Below are 20,167 nucleotides of genomic sequence, written 5' to 3' on the forward strand. Positions count from 1 at the left end.
GGAGCTCAAATATCCATAAGAAGATTAACCACTATGATAGAAACATAAACCAAACTGATTAGTTCCCTAATTAGTTCAGTGTTTCTTCAGGTTTGGATGGATAGTTGTGGCATAACATCTTGGTTTAACCTGTTAAAGTTAATTATTTTTGCTGAGTGTTTGTAATATTTAGTTTATTGAATACAAGAAGTTATGCTGTTAAGTTTTGTTTTTAAGATTGGTTATTAAAGCTTATCATGCTTTTTAAAAGAAGCAAAAATAATCAACAAAACTTAAAATGGGAGAAGGATTAACATTATCTAGGTAGATGCTTTCATTTAGGATTAATTGGGAACTCAAGTCACAGAGCGAATCAAGTAAAAATATTTGGCCAAAAAGTGTAGCGTTGACCTATAAAGCCTTAATAACACGCACTGCAATTTAATTGTTTAAAGCCTTAAAATTAAGACAAAAAGTGTTGTGTCCACACTCCACCTATAAAGCCTTAAAACTACTTGGCCTTAAAAGAAATTTATAATGCCTCGGTATGTTAATATGTACGGGTCGAAGAATACTTTTATAGTAAACCTACTTTTTGTAAAAGGGTTCAATCAACGTTAAGTCTTAGAAGGGTTGCTAAAAATTTGCAAACGCTACTCTTATTAACTAAGGTCATGATAGGATGGTACATACAGTTAGTTCAGATCTACTAAGAAGCAAAAAGATTTTAATTTGTCAAATAGCATTTGATACTTATCTTTATTTGCTGCATACATACCCAATACTTATTGATTAAACTGAAGTTTCTGAATCCGTCACCGGTAAAATTAGTTTTTAAAAGTATTGATGATGATCTTCGATCAGTTTTTTGGCATTTATATGACTAATTATAGTTGACATGGACATGGGGAGCAAGACATATTGATATAGATGGAACAGAGTATCGATTAACCAGCTTCATTGGTACACAACTACCAAGCATACCGTCAATGACAGAAGGTACCATAGTGCAACCTTTTTGCAGTGGCTGACGGTACAAGTGATGATTTCTTGATGGCAGAAGATACATAAGTGCTAATTTCTGTATTAGTTTAGCGTTGCCATTGTAGTCGATCTTTGTCGGTAGTGATCTTACTGAAATCTTTATCGGTAATCATGTTCCTGGCAAATAGCTCTATTTAACTACTATTGGTGAATCGTGTTAGTAATCATATTCATGAAGCGCGGCGCAACGCGCGCGCTGAAAAATACCTAGTTCTTATAAATAAACAGCGGCTCATATGAAAACGACGCCTAAAAGTGCTATCATCATATGTTGGGTTGGGTAAAAAATAATCACTTACCAATAACTCATGTGCAGTGATTCGATCGCGTACTATATATTTCCTCCTTTTGGATACTAAGGAGGAACCTTCGTCTTGTAATATAGTTTGAACCATTTTCTGAACCGTTGAAGTTATTAGTTCCGGTCCTCGTCATTTCATGAGAATAAAAGAAGGGTTTTAAGCGAAGATGAAGATGATGAACTTGAGCCTTCCTTTTTTTTAAAAAAAATACGTTAAAATTGGAGTGGAAAAACATGTGGGTAGAGAGAAATAGGTTAAATTTGTGTATGTTTGTAAAATTTAAGTTAAAATGGTTTAATATATAGGTTTTATTAAATTAAAAAAAAAACCTTTTTTTATATTTTCTAGCCATTGAACGACAATCCAACATCGCCACAACACCCCTCAACCAAACCTCTATGCCGGGTGAGATCTTGCCGCCCGTCCCCACGTCAACCACAACGCTGCCATAAGGGATGGTGTTCCGACATGGTTGAGACTTCCAAGCCTTTTCCATGCCACCCACACCGTATAGTCTAGCAGGGTTTGAACCCACACCAGATGCGAAATTCACCAATGTAACGCCTCTAGGCTAACTCTAAATGTCTTTGTTCAAAAGATGAGAAAGTACTCAAAGGATCAAATGAGAAAGGTTTAACAATTTTACACGATCTCCAATTTGAAATTAACAAATGAGAAAGGTTTAACAATTTTACACCATATAGTCTAGCAGGGTTTGAAATTAACAAATTAGTAAAAAAAAAAAAAAAAAAATTAATAGTCATTACATTCATTTTCTTGTTTCAAACTTGAAAACCCTAAACAAACACAATAATTGTTTGCTATCCAATTCAAAGATTTTGCCAAAACTTCATTCCTCTTTCTCCTCCATTTCATCACTTTTGTACCCCTCCATACGAACTTGCAAATAAGTCAACAAAAAACAAAACAACATAACAAGCCAGTACCCACTAGAGAACCCATACAGATCACAACTCCTACTAACAACAGCCATAAAAACCGAATTTACAATCCACAAATCAACCGAAGGTCTAACGATCCGACCAATCGCAATAACATCAATCCAAACACAAATCAAGAAAACCAAACCAATCAAAGATTGCTCAGAAACATAATGTAGCATGTATCCGGCTCTCATAGCCGTTATTCGGAGCATCCATGTCTTCTCGGATCCAAGAAAGAAAGGTGCAAATTTGTTTTTGAGATTGTTCGGGTTTGAGAAGAAGATGATTAAGTGGAAGAGGATGACGGATGAGATAATGTATTTGCTGGAATAGTTGAAGTTGTTGTTGTGTTTTTGAGTTGAGTAGAAGGATGAGATGGCGCCGGTGACTGCAACGGTGGAGATTAGTGACCAAAATCTGGTGGAGAGGAGGAGGTGTTTCTCGACGGTGTCCGCCATTGATGAGAGTTGGTTAGAGCTTGGAGGTTACATATTTATATATGGTGTTAGTAATTCTGTGAGTCAACTGTTAGTCAACTTTAGTGCCGTTAGATTCCGTTAGTCACGTCTAGATGGTGTTTGGTTGACGAGATATCTTATCATACAGGACTAGTGGGAAACCACCCCCCCCCCTTCGCGCGGGCTTTTGGTCGGTACCGCTTCAGTTCGTTAAAGTATTTGTACGATACAAATACTTGGTATAGCATTCAACATGTGTTTTAAATCAGTCGAAACCTTAAATAAATAAATATCGAACCAATCTTGTTAGGAGTTGGGACAATATCTGTTGGGTTCGTCACAATATCCGTAGTGAAATGTTGGAAAATAATTAAACATGGTTGTAAATTTAGATTTATAAAGTTTGACATGTAAATAAAAAAAAATAGGTTACACACTAAAAAAAACATATTTTTAACTTTAATATCAAATTATATACGGGCTTTGTAAAATCAAAATACCTTTATGTATTTTAATAATTATTTAGTCAAAATATATTATTATGAAGTAGGAAATTACGGTTGTTTATATAAATCATTTACATGATAACTAAGCCGTTCAAAAAAAATCGTTAAATTATTGTTGTGGTCGGTAATTAATAATATGTAAAGCAAGTATTTTAAAGGTGAAAATCACAAAAAAATATTATTAAGAATAATAGAGAAAGGAAAAAACAATAAATGAAACAATTTACTCAAACTTTTATTTGACAGCATGTAAAAAAAAATTCCCATGAAGTGCTTCGAATCCGAGACACTCATTATATTTGAATGTTCATACAACCAACTGAATAGCGAAAGTTTTTCTTAATAGTTTGACGTAATAATAACTATAATATACACATAAAGCGGAAAACGACAAAAAAAAAAAAAAAAAAAGTCATTTACCACACCTACAACGCAGGTGATGCTACTGTACTTTTAAATAAACAACTTATTTTCTTTTTGCTATATTGCTATGCATCACAGACCATTAAAACACTTTGAAAGTAAGTGCTTCAAGTAAGTTATCTCCGGATTTGAAGCCCATAATTTAATGCAATTTAATTTACTCTTTTCAGTTTGGATCCTAGCCTTACATTTCAATTCAACTAGTAAAATTCCTTCGCGCGTTGCGCGAGAACTTGATTGGTAGTGTTTTCGATGTCGCCACGCGAAAGGCATTTGTGTTTTCGTTGAAGCGCTGCAATCTCAGATCCCAACCCACATTTTCCTTCGATTCAATTTAAATCAAATTATCCATACCTATTCACTATGACACCCATCATGTACTTTCCTACCTATTCATTTTTTTTATTTGGATAGGCAAAAGAACCAATTTATTACCACAGGAAACACTAACCCAGCTTTAGCAAGCTGCTAAGTATAGCAGTACACCAAAACAACGAAAGATAGAGCCAAATAGTATAAAAAAGAAAAAAAGAAACCCAGGTGTATTAGCCAAAGCGCACTCCTGTGAAATTGCCCCAATTCTCTTGATTCAGACCCAAAAGTTGACTTCAACTCTTCGCCCACCTGTATGCTTCACCTTTAATCTCCTCCAGCACCTGTATGCTTCGCCTTTAACCTCCTCTACCACCCGTACGCTTCGCCTTTAATCTCCGTCAGCTCTCTTGATTCCATCATTCCTTTCCCCACTAATACTCTGTTTATCAATCCGAATTAACACGTAATTTTTACAAATAATAATAAACTTAATAATCCTATGGAAAACACATGAATAAACATTTTGAGTATATATTTGTCAGGCTCTCTTAACATATGTGCATAAAATTCAAACTTTTGAACAACGTTTATATTTGAATTTATTTTTTTATCCCAGTTTTGACCATTAATCTTCTTATCTACCTACCATAAAACTGCAGCAATAAATAGGATTTTTTTTATCTTTACAATATATATTTCTGGTTAGATCAAAAGCTAAAAAAGACTAAAAGTGAAAAGTTCAGTATATGATAACAAAAAACTGTAGCAGTAGACCATATAGTATCCAAATTTAGCAATTAAATCATATAAACCCTCAACAAACCACCTCAAAAAACTTATAGACCATGTGCCTCAATTCGATATGCCAGTTGCTGTGGCATATCGGTTTTCATGAACCCCAATCTTTGATGTCCCAAAAGTCAATGTCATAGCCTAATGCAACAATAAATAGGCCCAACAGTAAAAAAAAAAAAAAAAAAAAAAAAAAAGCAAGCTAAATTTAAAAAAGTATATAAAAATCTCAATCAAAAAAGTAGAGATCAAGGAATTTTGTGTACCTTATTCCAGCTATATTCATTCTCCACCAAAACCTACCACTTGGTTTAAGCGGAGGGTGCTTCATAAACGCCCTTTCTACAACCAATGAACAGCCAGGGCCTATAAAAATCAAATCCGTTATCGGCTAACATCTTTTTATACACTAATTAACCACTCAATCGAACGAACAAACAAACAAATTAAGTGGCTAGTTGTTGTCTCTGTCCATATGATCAATGGTCTGAGAGTTCGTCACTTTCTTCATCTGTGGAGTTTGGTAGCGTGCACCTGAAAGATTTGATCAAGTTGACTATTATGGGAAAGACAGTGAACAATGGAAATAAACCTTTTTCCTACAAATCAATTGAAAAGCAAAGATTATTGGCTCAACAAAAATGGGTTCAGTCTAACCAAACCTAGGATCCAACTACATGACCAGCCTGAAAAGAATTAAACCCACCCACCCTATCTATATTTATCCAGTTCAGTCCTAAGCCATCTAAACTCAGTCATCTACAACAAAAGAACGAAGAGAAGACGGCGAACATATAGGATGATGTAAACCCCAACAATAAACCTCACCTTTGGTCGCTAGACGTAACCGGGGACAGAGGCAGAGATGTTGTGATGGATTGATGGGGTGAGGTAGATGGGTTATACCTTACTAATCGGAAAAACACACATGCAGGCGAATCCGGTCACCGATCTACTTGAAAATGGAACATGCAAGCTTTGATCCTTCTGCCGGAACTTAGCCGAAACCCTAGGTATTTCGCCGGCCATCTTCATCATTATCGCGTTCCGCTGATCCCTCCTAAAACCGCAATCGAAACCCTAGCCACCACTGTTGACCGCCGCTGCAGTGACCGGAAACCATGGTACCACCGTCGTTTCCACATGTGGATCTCTGTTGCATCACTCTTCCTCTCTCACACTTGCCGGATTTCTTCCGGTTCCAAGTGTTTCTCTGTGATAGAACCATTTGGGGGGTTCTATGATGTTGGTTGGCGTATCTCTTTCAACGGTGGGTGTAGTGCAGGGCTTGAGGGCAGAAATATGTATGTAATTTACCAAAAAAAACCCTTTCTACTGTTCAAATCGTTCCTTTATTAATATATAGGAAGATATATACACGTTGCATACTTGCATGTTATAGAAAGTGAACATTTCAAAGCAACCACAAACCTTCTCTCTCCATACGATCTTCGTCTGCCACCGTGACGCCTCATCGATATCATCACCGCCCACCACCACCGAACCACCGTCATCATCATCGCACCACACCACACAACCGTCACCAACTCCGATCATTGCCAATAACCACCGCAACCTAGATCAAGCCGCCACAGCTATAGAACCACCGGTTAACCGCCACTCCCACAGCACCCCCACCTAACAATCGCCGTCTCTTTGTGTCTTACCATCCGGAAAACCCAGATCATGTTCAGATCCCATTCATATAAACCAAAGTAAGCCGTTTCCATCTCAGAAAACCCCACTGCCAACTACCACCCCTGGAAAACCATCGCAAATCCAGGTCTCGGAGAGGCCGGAGAGACGTAAAGTTAGTAAATTTGGGGCAAGGTAATATCGTAGGTTTTCCTGCTTCGTTGATTATGCAAGTGGTGTCGGTTTTATTCGAAGATGTGCGAGCTGAGGGTGGAACTTGCGGTGGTGGGAAGCCCTTTGGCCGGTGCTGGTGACAGGCCATGGTGGCGGTGGTCAAATGTCATGGACTCGAGGAGAGAGATCTAAAGAGAAGAAAAATTAAATCTCTATCCTGTTATATGTTGACACGAGGGCAAATAGCCAGCTGACACGCAGCTGGCTGGGTCACCCAGCTTCGAAAATGTTATAGTTAATTAATTTGAAATCTTTCAAAACGTAGAATTTTGACTTTAGTTTAATATTTAACTAGTTTAATATTCACTATTTAGCTATGAAGTGTAAAAGACGTTTACAATATTAAAAAGTATTATATTTTATATATTGAAGAGTTCCGATGAGAAGAATTTTTTTAATAAGAAGAAAAAAGAGTAAATTTCAATTAATAAAAATCTTCATTTTATTTCATTTAATATTTGCATTTAATTTTAATATAAGGGTATATTTGTAAACTTATATAGATAATTAATTTCTAGTCTTACTCTTTATTAGCTAACTACATTAAATTTGTAACTTATTTTCAAAATATATATTTTTTCAAAAAAAACAAAAAAAAAAATAATTTAGAGTGTAGGACAAATTAGTAGGTGTATATGATAAATTATGAGTTGTGTAGCATAAATTTAAGTACGTGTAGGATAAATATCGAAATGTGTTGGATAAATTTTTATGTGTGTAGGCATAAAAATTAGTGTAGAGAATGATAGTCTTTATGAGTAATTAATTATTTAATGATAGTAATAAATGAGATAAAAGAAAAACTACTTAATATTTTACAATTGTACCTTTTGTTCTTTTTCTTCTCAAATGAACCTCCCCGAATATTTTGATTATAAATTTGTTTTTAATAAAATTAAAGTTGTAATGTTGAAAAAAAAATTAAGCATAATTGTTATAGGTAATTTTTAAATTAATTAAAAAATAAAAGTTATTAAAGGAAAATAAAATTAACTGGTAAATTATTATTATTATATATATAATTAGAAAGTTTCTATGAATAATATGTTTTATTAATGTTTTTCTTTCTAAATAATATTTATTTACATATTAAATTTAATATCAGTTTTTACATATATACATATGAATAGAAAGTGGGCATGAATAATACTTTGCCCATTAATAATTTTTGTTTTAATAATGTTTTTCTTTTCTAAATAACAGATTTTTTATTATTTAACTCTCAAATAATTTGCGATTACTAACTTTAAAAAAAATTCTAGATACGTAGTTTTATTTAATTTTTTACTCGATATTTCGGCATAATTTTGTGTGAGTTCCATGATGAACCGAACTGGTTACGATCGAACAGCATAGGTACCAATAAAACACGGTATGATATTAATGAAAAGAACTATTAGCGGTTATTAGAAGCTGCCAAAGGTTTTATTATTTCTTATTACCTAACATTTAAGGTGGCAAACTCTTTTATTTGAATATAATTTTGATATAGAAATAATAAAATCTGATAAAAATGTATTGGCGTATTTCATGCCCAGAGATGGAAGAATTGGGTCAACAACTTGATAGCTGTCTAAAGATGATGGAAGAATAGATACAAGCAATTATAGAAATTGCAACTGATATGGGAGAACTCATAGATATAATTGAAACTAATCCTAAACATATTTCAGAAATAAAAAAATAGGTTAAAAGCCATTTCAGGATGATAAACAACAAAGTCACAATGAATAAGTAGTATGAAGATGAAGGTTATGATAAAACATCAAATGTTGGAGAAAGTAGATATGCCATTTGTTTTAGACAAGACAGATATTCCGTCTACTTCTTCTGGTGATCATGTCATGGAGTCTACTCTAGAACCTAATGAAGAGGTAAGGGGATCTTTTCTTTTAGGCCTCTTTCAGATAAAACAACTTTGAAAGAGTTATTCAACAGATTCCTCCTCAACCACAGATTCCTCCACAACCACAACGTCCTTTATTAGACTCTGTTACAAGACAGAGGAACAAAATGATAGAATTATATAGCCTTGCTCAAATGGAGTTAAGGTATGCTGATTTTACTGGGTATACCCTAGACTCAATTATATGCAAGGATCACTAGCATATAAGATAAGATATTAGTACGATTTTGGTGCCATCAACATGATTTATCTTACATCACCAGATTTTCCTAAATTAGCATATTTGCCTAGATGGGTTATAATATCAATAGAAAAACAGTTATCAAAACAACCCTACTATGACCCCTAGATATACATTAGCTCTAAAGATTTTATCAGCAGGACCAGATTTTTACAAGGATTACTATTACGTTGCTTATCATTTTTTACATCTGGAAAAATGCCAAGTATTTTCATGTAAAATAGATTAAAAAGGAGAAAATTTACAAAGTTTAATGAAAATGATATTCATTACAGAAAGGCTGTTAGAATAAGAGTAGTACTGCAAGGAATGGAATCTACTCTTAAAAAACCATTTAGAACTTATGGAGGAAAGAGTAAAAACTCTCCTGTTATGATTGCTCTAGCCTCAAAGTCTCTGATTATGCCATAAACTTTTTAAATAGCAATATAAATTTATTAGAAATAGGGTCTATCAGATCAAGCCCCTGAAGCACAATATAAAATTTGTGTGTCTACAAAACATGAACCTGGAACTTGCCGATCTTGTTCTCATAATAAAAATAAGATGAGTATAAACTCTTCAAAAGATAGCCTAAATTCTACTTGTTTGGTATTAAGCATGGATTAAAACGTTTAAACCTGTGAGTTTAAAAAGATTCTCTTTTAATAGTAAAGAAGAATTTAATGATATGGACAAAAACTTGATAACTAAAGGCCATGAATGACTTTGGAAAAGGTAAAAGATAAATATGAAATAAATAAGGTGGGAAAACCTGGTTTAAAGACAAAAAAATACAAACTTTAAATGTTCAAATTCCCAAGAAAACATCAAAAAGGTAGTTAGACAATCAAAGGCCAGATATAAGAACGCCATGATAATATGAATGCAGAGAAAGACACGTATCTTGGGTACTAGAGAGCTTATCTCGATTGGAGGTCTATAAAAAGAGAAGAAAGAGAAGAGTAAAGGCATCGGTCTTCACACAAGTTTTAGCTAGTATTCATTTATGTACTCAAAAATATCCTTTGTAGTTTCTTAGTGTTTGTATTTTATCCGTCTGTAAGATATTTCTCTTTATAAAATAATCACCATGGAATAAAAACATTTTATTTTGTTATAAGTTCTGAGAGTGTTCATACTTATTTAGAGATATTTCTCTCTTAAGAAGAAAAAAATTCTCCAACCTTAAACTGTCTATTTTTGCTTACACCAGAGGTAGGAAACGAAACCAGGTTATGCTGATTATTACTGAAGGAACCAAAGAGAAGTTACCTAAGACTATTTAGGTTTGGTGAGAAAGAACCTAGTAAAAAGACTATTAGTATAACCCGCATATCTCGGTCAAAACGGGAAAGGGTATGGAAGCATGTTGGATCCTCTTTCTTTTTAATTTTGAAATATTGCTAAATGGTTGCTGCTCTTAGTTTTTGTAAGGATATATTTTACAAACAAATTAAATCTTAATAACATTTTATGTTCGCTTTTGAGGATAATATAGGCTTAATCTCGAAATAAGTTATTAAAATTTTAAAATAGTTTAATTTTCATTGTCTATTGTTTTATTAAGCTACAATTTTACTATATAGTATGTGGTTGATAAAAAAATAACCATAGATAATATTGATATGCTTTTGAACTTTCTAGATAATTCTTTAACTAAAGTAACGATTTTGAATCGGAAAAATATTTCCGTTGCTACCAGCCCAAAATATTTTCTGTGCCTTCTGTTTGTTTAAGATTTTGATTTTCTTACGATTTTTTAATGGTTTCTCTTATGCCTTATTGTTGCATTTTTTTTTTTTGGTCAAAAGTGCCTTTCAAAGTTTTTTGATTTTCTGTGTCTGTTGTTCGTTTGTCAATGATGATTATTGTTTACTTTTTGGAGACTGTTTATATATGCATTTACATACTTTTTGGTTCATTACATGATTTTCGATGTTATTAGAATTTGTTTTTTTTTCCAGTTTGCTTTGGTCTTTGATGTTGACTTTTTGGTTAGCAGAGACTGTTTACCATTTTGCTATTCTGCCTGTGATGTGATGTTGAGACGTTTTTTTGTTTACGCTTTCTTGTTGTGTAAATTTTATACCGTTTATTCAGACCTTCTATTTTCAGTTGTGTTCAGTCATTGAGGATGACAGTTAAGTTGTTCGAGATTGTTTGCATTTTATGTATTGATGGGTGTTAAGTGTTCAGTGTTTGTGTTTGGTTGTTTATGTTGTTCGTTTTGGTCTTTGATGCACTACTGAGACAATTGTTACCTAATCTTTACATGTACAGCAGCATTCTTGTGTTGAACATTTACGTGGCTTGCTGCTTTTTCGTTGTGTGTACTTTGACTTGCACTTAACGCATGACTTTATGTAACGCCCCAAAAACCGAATTTGGATTTACTAGAAATGTCCTCTTGTGTTGTGGTATGAAATAATATAACTAAGTGTTGGACTTAGTTCAAATATAAGTTAAGTGATGGGAATGATGTTTTTGACCAAACAAATAAACCACATAAACTATACGGGCTAAAACAGGTCAAGTTGAAAGTTTGTTTATTTAAAAGATAGGAAAAATGGAAAAGCCAATTTTTGGGCAGAGCATGTGTCGACTCACACACATAGTGTGTGTGTTCTTGTGTGAACCAAAGGAAGAAGAAGGAGAGGAGGAATGTGAAATTGCATGGATAATCTATGAGTTTAGGAGTGTTCATCACTTCCTAAGAATAAAGTAAGTACCTAATTCACCCCCTTAAACCTTCTTGATTAGAGTACTTGGTGGGTTTTGATGAATCAACCCCAATTGGGTAAATTGGGGATGTTAGATGGTTGGAATTGTGTATGAATGCACTAATTTAGTGTCAATTATGAATTAATCATCTCAATTAAGAGTTTAAATGAAAGAACTCATGTTTAAGAACTTGAGGTTTTGATGGTTTATGATTTAATATGAATGAGTTGGATGAATTATAGATTTTGCTATGTTGATGTCTATGTGTGAAATGATACTTGTTGATTAGTAGGAAGATTTGATGAATTATGTATGAACTTGGAAGATCATGCATAAAGTAGTTGTACATTGTGCATTAAATGATGTACGCACACCAAGTGTTTGATGAAATGTCTAAGGGAAGTTAGAATGTGAGATTATATGAAAGAACTTGTCAAAAAATGAATGAAAATGATGTAATAAATAATAAACTAGCATGAATAATGTGCCTTAGATGGAACTCATATGAGAATTCAGATGAATGTTTACTTTGATCAAAATTATGCATTAGGGGATTATACCTTGTGCTTGAATGGTGTGATGCTCACCATGTATTTGAGTAATTTTTTATTGTGATTAAGAAGTGAATATGTACTAAATGTGAAACATAGGAGCTTATTAGTAAAGAATAATATTGGAATTATGTTGTATTAGCTATCATGGATGACATTGCCAATTGTAGAATTACAAAGCATTAACATGTGAAAGTATGTGTATGTGAATGAGTATGTGTATATAGTTAGGTGAGCATGTGTGATCGGATGTGTCGCGCTCCGGTCAAAAATACATTTATAATTCCTAAATTATCTCAAACAAACAGTTACCGGTAGTAAGGTGTTGAACCACGAAGAGTCTGTGGTTTGCGAGTGGATTCGATTGATTTTTAAAGTTTGTCACTTATTATGAAGCTTGCTACTAAAATGATATGAATTTGTTTGTTGGAAAATGGGTCGGAACAAACCGACAATTTGATTTTGATTCTTTAACTAACGAAAACTTGAACAATTGTATGAAAACTTAATTAACGATTGTAAAATAATGATTTGGGAACAAGGTTCACACCCAGTTCAACAATTGCAAGACCTAGGGTTACTACACATTTTAATTTGGTTTAATCGAATTAGTTCATTAATGGTTTTAGAATCACAAGGCTTAGGTGCCAATTGCTATCAACGTTAATGCACTTCGTTACCTTGGACAAGTAAATACTATCAAAAGAGAAGGCATAGATACGCATATTCATTTCACAAAGTCAAATTTCGTAACTCATTCGACAAATCGCAAATACAATATAAACGAAGGATAATTATCTAATGATTCAAATGCAATTCAGTTAGTCACAAACCAAATGTTTAAACAAGTAGTAAACCCTAGAAATCCTTACAAAAGTTTACAGCAGGGTGAAACCTTCGAGAATTAGCCGCTCATAGTGAACGGAACACGATCAACAATGGATGGAAGCTTGAACTCGGACATCTCGGAACCTTGATGATGAGAGTGGTGATGGTTAAGGTTTGTGGTGGTATATGGAGATGGAAATGGAGATGAATGAATGGATGGTGATTAGGGTTGTAGGATGGAGATGATTAGGAATTCGGTTGATGATTCAAAGATTGGAATGATTAGGAATGGATGGATGATGAATTTAGGCTCCAAGAACAAGTTCAAAACTCCAAAGTAAGTGTAACTCACGTCTATAGGTCAAAAAGTGTGTTTTAATTCGTCAAAAGATGAAACAAACAACAAATTCGTGCTGTGGATCAGACGGAGCCGTTGCCGATGGCCTGGTACGCCGACGGCCTGGTACGGCGTCGGCGACGCAATGCCAATTCCCCCTTTTCTTTCGACGGCCTATTTCGATGGTTATGCCACTTTTGGGCGACATAGGTTTTTATGGGGCGTCGCCGATGACCAACAAGGGCGTCACCGATGACCTCTCCAGCTCCTATTTTCCATTTTTCACATTTCTTGCTCCCGGTTGATACGTTTGGTGTCCGGGTGGTCCGTAAAGCTCACGAATAGCTTCTTAAACTTCGTTAGACCTTCAAAACACAACTCTAATCAAAAGTAGGCTAAACAAAACTAAATACCACGTAAAAACATCAATTTAAACAATTACGAACACTGGTTTTCGACTACGTATCACATCCCCACACTTGTCTTTTGTTTGCCCTCAAGCAAATCTGTTTTTCACTTTCACCTGGGTCGAACGAGAAACACACGTCCCATTCTCGAGACTAAAGTTAAGGTCTAATGTCATACCCGGTTCAAACTTTTTACAAATTTTGAAACATTTAGTGGTAAAGTGAATAATCACATAAAAAATTGTTACCCGAGATTAACCCGCCCTTGAAACTACAAACCATGCACATCCCTCACAATGTTCTCTCCACTCGGTTTGAATTCATTCAAATAAAATATAAAGCTACTTTAATAAATTCGACTAGAAACAAAAAGATATTTTCAAAATTTGATTGCAAAATGAATTCAGATACTGAAAGTAAAAACAATATAATTCCTAAGTTAGATGATTCTGAAGTAGAAAATTTAATAACAAAAATAGGGGATATTGAATTAAATGATAGTTTCATTAATATTAAAACTCAAGAAAATTTTAATATAAATGATATAGCTAGTACAAGTACTGATAAAAGATTACCAATAAGACATGAATTTCAAAGACCAACCCTAGGATATGCCGCTATAAAATCAACGATGAGACCGGAAGATAACTATAGGCCTTATCCTGCAATGAAAAATGAACAAATAAATCCTTTCGGAATATATTAGTTTTAGATTGTGTAAAAAACACTGAAGAAGCGATTGATAAATGGGAAACCGCTTTTAGAATAGCAGGAGAGAAAGGTTCTGCCCAATCCACGAAATTCAGAAACTCGAGCATGAGTTTTGGAACCTGCAGATGCAAGGTGCGGACCATGCAGGTTACACAAATCGCTTCAATGAACTGGCACGCATCTTGCCAGATATGGTTCGACCGAAGTCCAAGAGGATCGAGAGGTATATCTGGGGACTGGCCCCGGAAGTAAGGAGTATCATTAATTCGGTGGAGCACCTGACCATGCACGGAGTTGTAGCTAGGTCAGGCACGGTTACGTACGACATGGTTAGACGCAAGATTTTGACAATGTCAGGAGAGCCGGCAGGAAATAAGCGAGAGGCCCCGGAAAGTATTCGAGCGGGGGCAGCCATACCGAAGAGGGGGAGAGCCACTAGTCAAAGCTACACCATGACTACACCAACGGGAAACTCTGGTGGCTATAAAGGAACAGCCTCAAAATGCAACAAGTGCACTTTGCACCACGATGGTGCATGTCGAACAGGGAATTTCGGGGACGAAATTTCTAAACCAGGGGAGACTGTGACAACCATGACGAAACCAGGTACACCCTAAACGGTCAAAACTGTAAAGCACACTTAACACTTTAATAGCGCGCAAACCCTAACAACATGTGTGACTTATGTGCTTCTTTGAGCAATATCTGTTATGTCTCGGAGGAATCCGAGAACACGTTATGAATGACATGACCCTAATAAGGGCCAACATTGCGAAGTTGGTATCCTTAGACTTTAAACACGTGTTAAATCGGAGCTTTCCGTTTAACAGCGCTTTAAACCTTTGACATTGATTATTATGGTTATCGGTAGCATCATTTAAGATTTCGAGTTCCAGGAACAACTAAGTTTTGTGCCTTAGACTGTGAGATAAGGTTTGAAGCCAATCAGAGATCGGGCACTCAAAACGAAGCAGCTTCCCGATTAGGGAAACGCTTTCATTTCAGGAATAACATAAGGCAATCAAAAGTGCAAGGAACGATCGATCAAGCTTATAAACACTTAAACCACTCTAATACGAGTCTTTTATGATTAAAACGTAACTGGGTTCGGATTTCAAGACGGTTATGCATGATTTTTAAAACCGAGTCTTTTGATACTAAGTACGCGCAAAACAGAGTCCTTCACGCAAATCGAAAACGCGCCCGGGACCCTTAAACGAACCTAAACACTCAATGGAAGATAAACATCATCTTTTAGCGCTCAAAACGAAGCACGAAGTGTCCCTTGGGGGACCCACACCCACGCCCCCACCCCCCATTATTTAGTCAAAAAAATCATTTTTTTCTTTTTTTTATTTCATTTTAACACAAAATCCTTTCCAAAATCTGGTTTCTCTCAAGAACAACCAGCTGAATTCACAAGAAACTTCAACAAATCAAAGGTATTAACTCAAATCCATAAAGTTTTAAGCATGGTTTCTTGATTAAACATGGTTTAAGCCATGAAAACCCTTTTTAATCCCTGGTGTTATATGGCAGCCATGGTTATAAATCTTTGGGTTTTGATACCCTAATCAACATCTATTCGATAGAAATCGCTTAACTAGTCGATTAACCGAAAAACAATGAAATAAGGCTTGATTGATCTAAGTTCTAGCATATTTGGATTGTATTTGATGTGTAGGTACTGAATATAGCCCACACATACTTCTGGACTCACAAGAAACGCTTGGAATCGAAGCTTGCGCTAGGTATAACATCCGAAAACCGAATCTAGGATAGGCAGAATTTTGTTTTGGCTATACCTTGGTCCGTGATACTTGGATTGAGCTGAAATTTGGTGTGCTGATGAAGGGTAGTGTCAGGAAGGTCCACATAAAATTTTAGAATTTTTGGAATTTTCTACGATTTTCGGTAAAATTTTGACTATTTTACCAAAAGAATCCCGGAAAAAATACTAAACGGATTCAATAAATCACCAAATTTTACAGATATATGAACATATGAGGAATATTCTGGGAAAATTCGGAGTCCATTGGTAGAGTTTTGATTTGGGTTAAAAATCCGTGTTTTTGCGAATTTTTGGTAGCCGGAAACGCACCGAAGCGAAATCGGAAAAATCTTAAAAATTTTGGAGATGTTTTTGGGAACATAAGGGATGTCTAGGAAATTTTTGGGAATTTTTGGATCAATAATGGTAATTAATGTTAATTAGGTGGTTAAATATGGTTTTAAAATAATTTAGAGTAAACTACCATTTTGGTCCCTGTGGTTTGGTCACTTTTGCCACTTTAGTCCAAAACTCAAACCTTTTGCATCTGGGTCCCTGTGGTTTCAGTTTTATTGCCATTTTGGTCCAAAAATGAAATCAGGTCATATTTGGTTTATAAAATCCTGCAATTTTGTCATTTTCCTCAGGGGCAAATCAGGTCAATTTGTCTTATAAAATATGGTATTTATTTATAAAAAGAAATGATCATTTTGCCCCTGCGGAAAAAAGACAAAAACGCAGAATTTTATAAAACAAATATGACCTGATTTCATTTTTGGACCAAAATAGCAATAAAACTGAAACCACAGGGACCCAGATGCAAAAAGTTTGAGTTTTGGATTAAAGTGGCAAAAGTGACCAAACCATAGGGACCAAAATGGTAGTTTACTCAATAATTTATTTAGACAAGTAAAATGCCAAAATAAATTCCTAGAAATTTTTCCCATATTCTACAGGTTTTTACTGAGTTATATAAAAATGTTTAGAATTTTATTCAAATTATAGAGAAAATGGGAATTTTTGGGATCAAAAATAGGTTATTTTAAATCAGTTTCGGCAGTTTACCGTGTAACGAACCTGCCGGAACTGGAAACTGACCCAACCCGACAAATACTATAATTGGAAAATGGGGAATATTCTGGAAGATTCCAGGGCGGAGTGGACACTTGGGGTGTGTCCAATACCAGTTCGGGAAAATCCCCAACGGTGGAAACGGAAACTCAAAATTGGGCAACCTGGACTCCCCAAACACCCAAACTCCCTTAATGAGAAGTTAATAATTCTTAAATAACAACGTGTTGGCACTATTGGTATTCCCGTACCATTATCCGAACACGTTAAACTACAGACATTGGCTGGCACGCGAACCGGTGCTCGGAAGCCAAACTGAAAACTCATACTACCCTGACCTCCAACACCATACCCGTGTCCTATAGACTCAATCCGGGGTGAAAACTCCTGACTAAATCCAAGTTATAACCATTACCGACTTAGATACTTATTTGAGTCCTTACTTTCATGTGTGCTATTAAAGCTGATTTCGTTGATTAAACACTCTTTAGCCGAGACTACTATTTGCACTGTGAGTATCACTCCCCCACATTTAATCTGTTTTACTGTTTTCTGGGGTGATTTGCATGTTACAAACTGTGTTAATTACACCAACAAGTGATTAACATAAGCCGTGGGCAGTGGATAGTACTATTGGTCTGACAAACCCAATTGCCCGCCGGACAGGTGCGGCCGGCAGCCAGGCAACTGCACGCATCCTAACTAGGTTATGTTGTTAGACATAACTACCCGAGGGCATTGAACTTCATGAGATGCAGGTGGTGCGAGTATGTGTCTGTGTGACACAGTACGATTAAAACAGTCTAGGTTTCACTTGTACCACTCGTGTAATTCCATCTATGAACCGTGATATGTGCAATTAAACATGTTGATACATTTTGAAAGGAAACAACCAAACCAGTGGAACTCACCGACATCGTTTAGTTGACCTTTTTAAAAACTAACATGCATTTCAGGTAAAACGAAACAGGAGTGAACATGTGTGTATGGAGGGATCTAGTAGGCGGGTGTAGCATAATAAAAAGCTATAATGGCTTGTAGTACCGCTTTTAATATATGGTTTGTAATGTGATAGTTCAAAGACGTTGTAACCGATGCTCCTGTTCTATGTAATGTAATGTTATTAAATTATGAGGAGTGCCTGTTGGTGCATATTCTGTGACAACAGCTTAGATTTGGTCTTTGGATATCTTGTAATTAGTTAAATGATAAACAGTTAGTGGGTTTAGCTTTGTATTAGTGAGCTAATAGAGTTTGGGCTAAACAAAACCCAATTGGATCTAGGGGGGACGAATTGGGCTTTGCCCATGTAGTAAACCCTAGTCCAATTAGCAAACCTTGTGTTATATAAACAAGGTTAGGCTTTAGGGTTTAGGTTAATCAGCAAAAACAGATTTTAGAGAGAATTCGTGAGAGTGCTTAGGGCTTGGACGAATTTGAAGGTTGTTAGGGTTTGATTGATTGTAATTCAGCTTGATTGATAATCAATAGAAACCCAATTTGAAAGTGATTTGTTGTTCCTACACGTTTTCTGCTTATTTTGCTCAAGAGGATTCCGCACTCTTGATTAGATTGACAATTCTGTTAAAGATCCATACATCAAGGGGACCTATAATTGGTATCAGAGTGTTAGGCTCTTGAAGGCTCGGTTCAGAATTGTGTTCTGCAGAAATAGGGAGTTTTTCGAATTTTGTGTTAAACCTGACAATTAGGGTTTCGAATTTTTTGACTGGTTTGATAAAAATTTTCGGTTTTTTTGGCTGTTTTGATCTTCTGCTTTGTTTGTTTGCTGATTTGCAGGTTTGCAGGACAGTTCTTGGTTGATTGTTTGAAGGATTTTGGCTAGAAACGCTTGAAGATTCGAAGATTGTTCTTCGTGTTCTTCACGTTCTTCGTTCTGTTTATTACTGATTTTCGAAAATCACTGATATTTTGCTGTTTTGATTTTGCAGATTTGTGTTGAGAGGAAATAAAATCTTCAGAATTTCAATCAGATTGAGTTTCCGAATTTACTAGATCAGCGAAGTTAACAAGTCAGTGAACTTGTTGTGACCTGCGAAATTATCGGCGAAATTAAATCCAAAGGCGACTTTGGTAACCGTATAATTTTCCACAGCGAAATTATCACGGTTTCGGCGACGTTACCAGTCGTCATAATAGCGAACTTAGGCAGCGAAAATAACCAGCGAAATTACCCTTTCAGCGAACTTGAGTAGCGAAATTAACAAGAACCAGTGCAGCGAATTTGTAGTGACCTAAGCAACGAAATTAGTAGCAAATTTAAAAAGGTGGAAGATTTTTTGGCAAGCGTAAAGAAAAATTAACGTTTTCGAAAATAGAAAGTGAACCATAACTCATCTGAAGAAACCGTCTGCACCGTTGACATTATATATCATTGGATTCGTCTTTTCGAGACGATTCTAACGGTGTAATTTGGTAACCACTGTTTTCGGAAAAATTTTGTACGGTTTTATCAGTCTGTTACGTTAAAAATGTCGAACATGTCTAGTTTGAATGAGCTGTTGAGAATGGAGCATGAGGTTGGCACTACCAACAAACCGCCTAAGATGATGAAGGTGGAAAATTACTTGGCATGGAAGGATCGTTTTCAATCCTTTGTTGAATATCAAGACACGCGCATGTGGATATGTATTGAAGATGGGTACACAAACCCTACTCATGACTTTGAGGGTAGACCACATAGAACAGCCTATGTGAACATGCAAGAGGCTGACAAAAAGATGTATGAGGCTGAAAAGAGAGCCTTGGCTGCAATAAAAATGTCGTTACCTGATAGCATCAAGCATACTTTCAAGAAGTACACCAATTCAAAAGATATGTGGGATGCATTAGAGAAGCGATATGCAGGTAATGCAGATGTTAAGAAGAACAAGATTGATCTACTGAAGAAGCAGTTTGCTGTGTTTAAGTACATGAAACATGAGTCACTTGAAGACATCATCACTCGTTACTACCATCTGATGTCAGAAACGGAAACTTATGAGATCG

General features: G+C 35.4%; 1 long non-coding RNA gene across 1 annotated transcript; it reads right to left on the reverse strand.

Moving 5' to 3' along the window:
• Nucleotides 1–4,299: 4,299 nt before the first annotated feature.
• Nucleotides 4,300–6,857, reverse strand: LOC110897685. The gene is made up of 3 exons (XR_002568873.2): nt 5,592–6,857; nt 5,030–5,297; nt 4,300–4,410 (listed from the first exon to the last, which is right to left on the reverse strand). It is a non-coding gene; the product is annotated as an uncharacterized LOC110897685 (long non-coding RNA).
• Nucleotides 6,858–20,167: the final 13,310 nt, after the last annotated feature.

The sequence above is a fragment of the Helianthus annuus genome, chromosome 13, assembly GCF_002127325.2.
Source record: "Helianthus annuus cultivar XRQ/B chromosome 13, HanXRQr2.0-SUNRISE, whole genome shotgun sequence".
Lineage (NCBI taxonomy): Eukaryota > Viridiplantae > Streptophyta > Magnoliopsida > Asterales > Asteraceae > Helianthus > Helianthus annuus.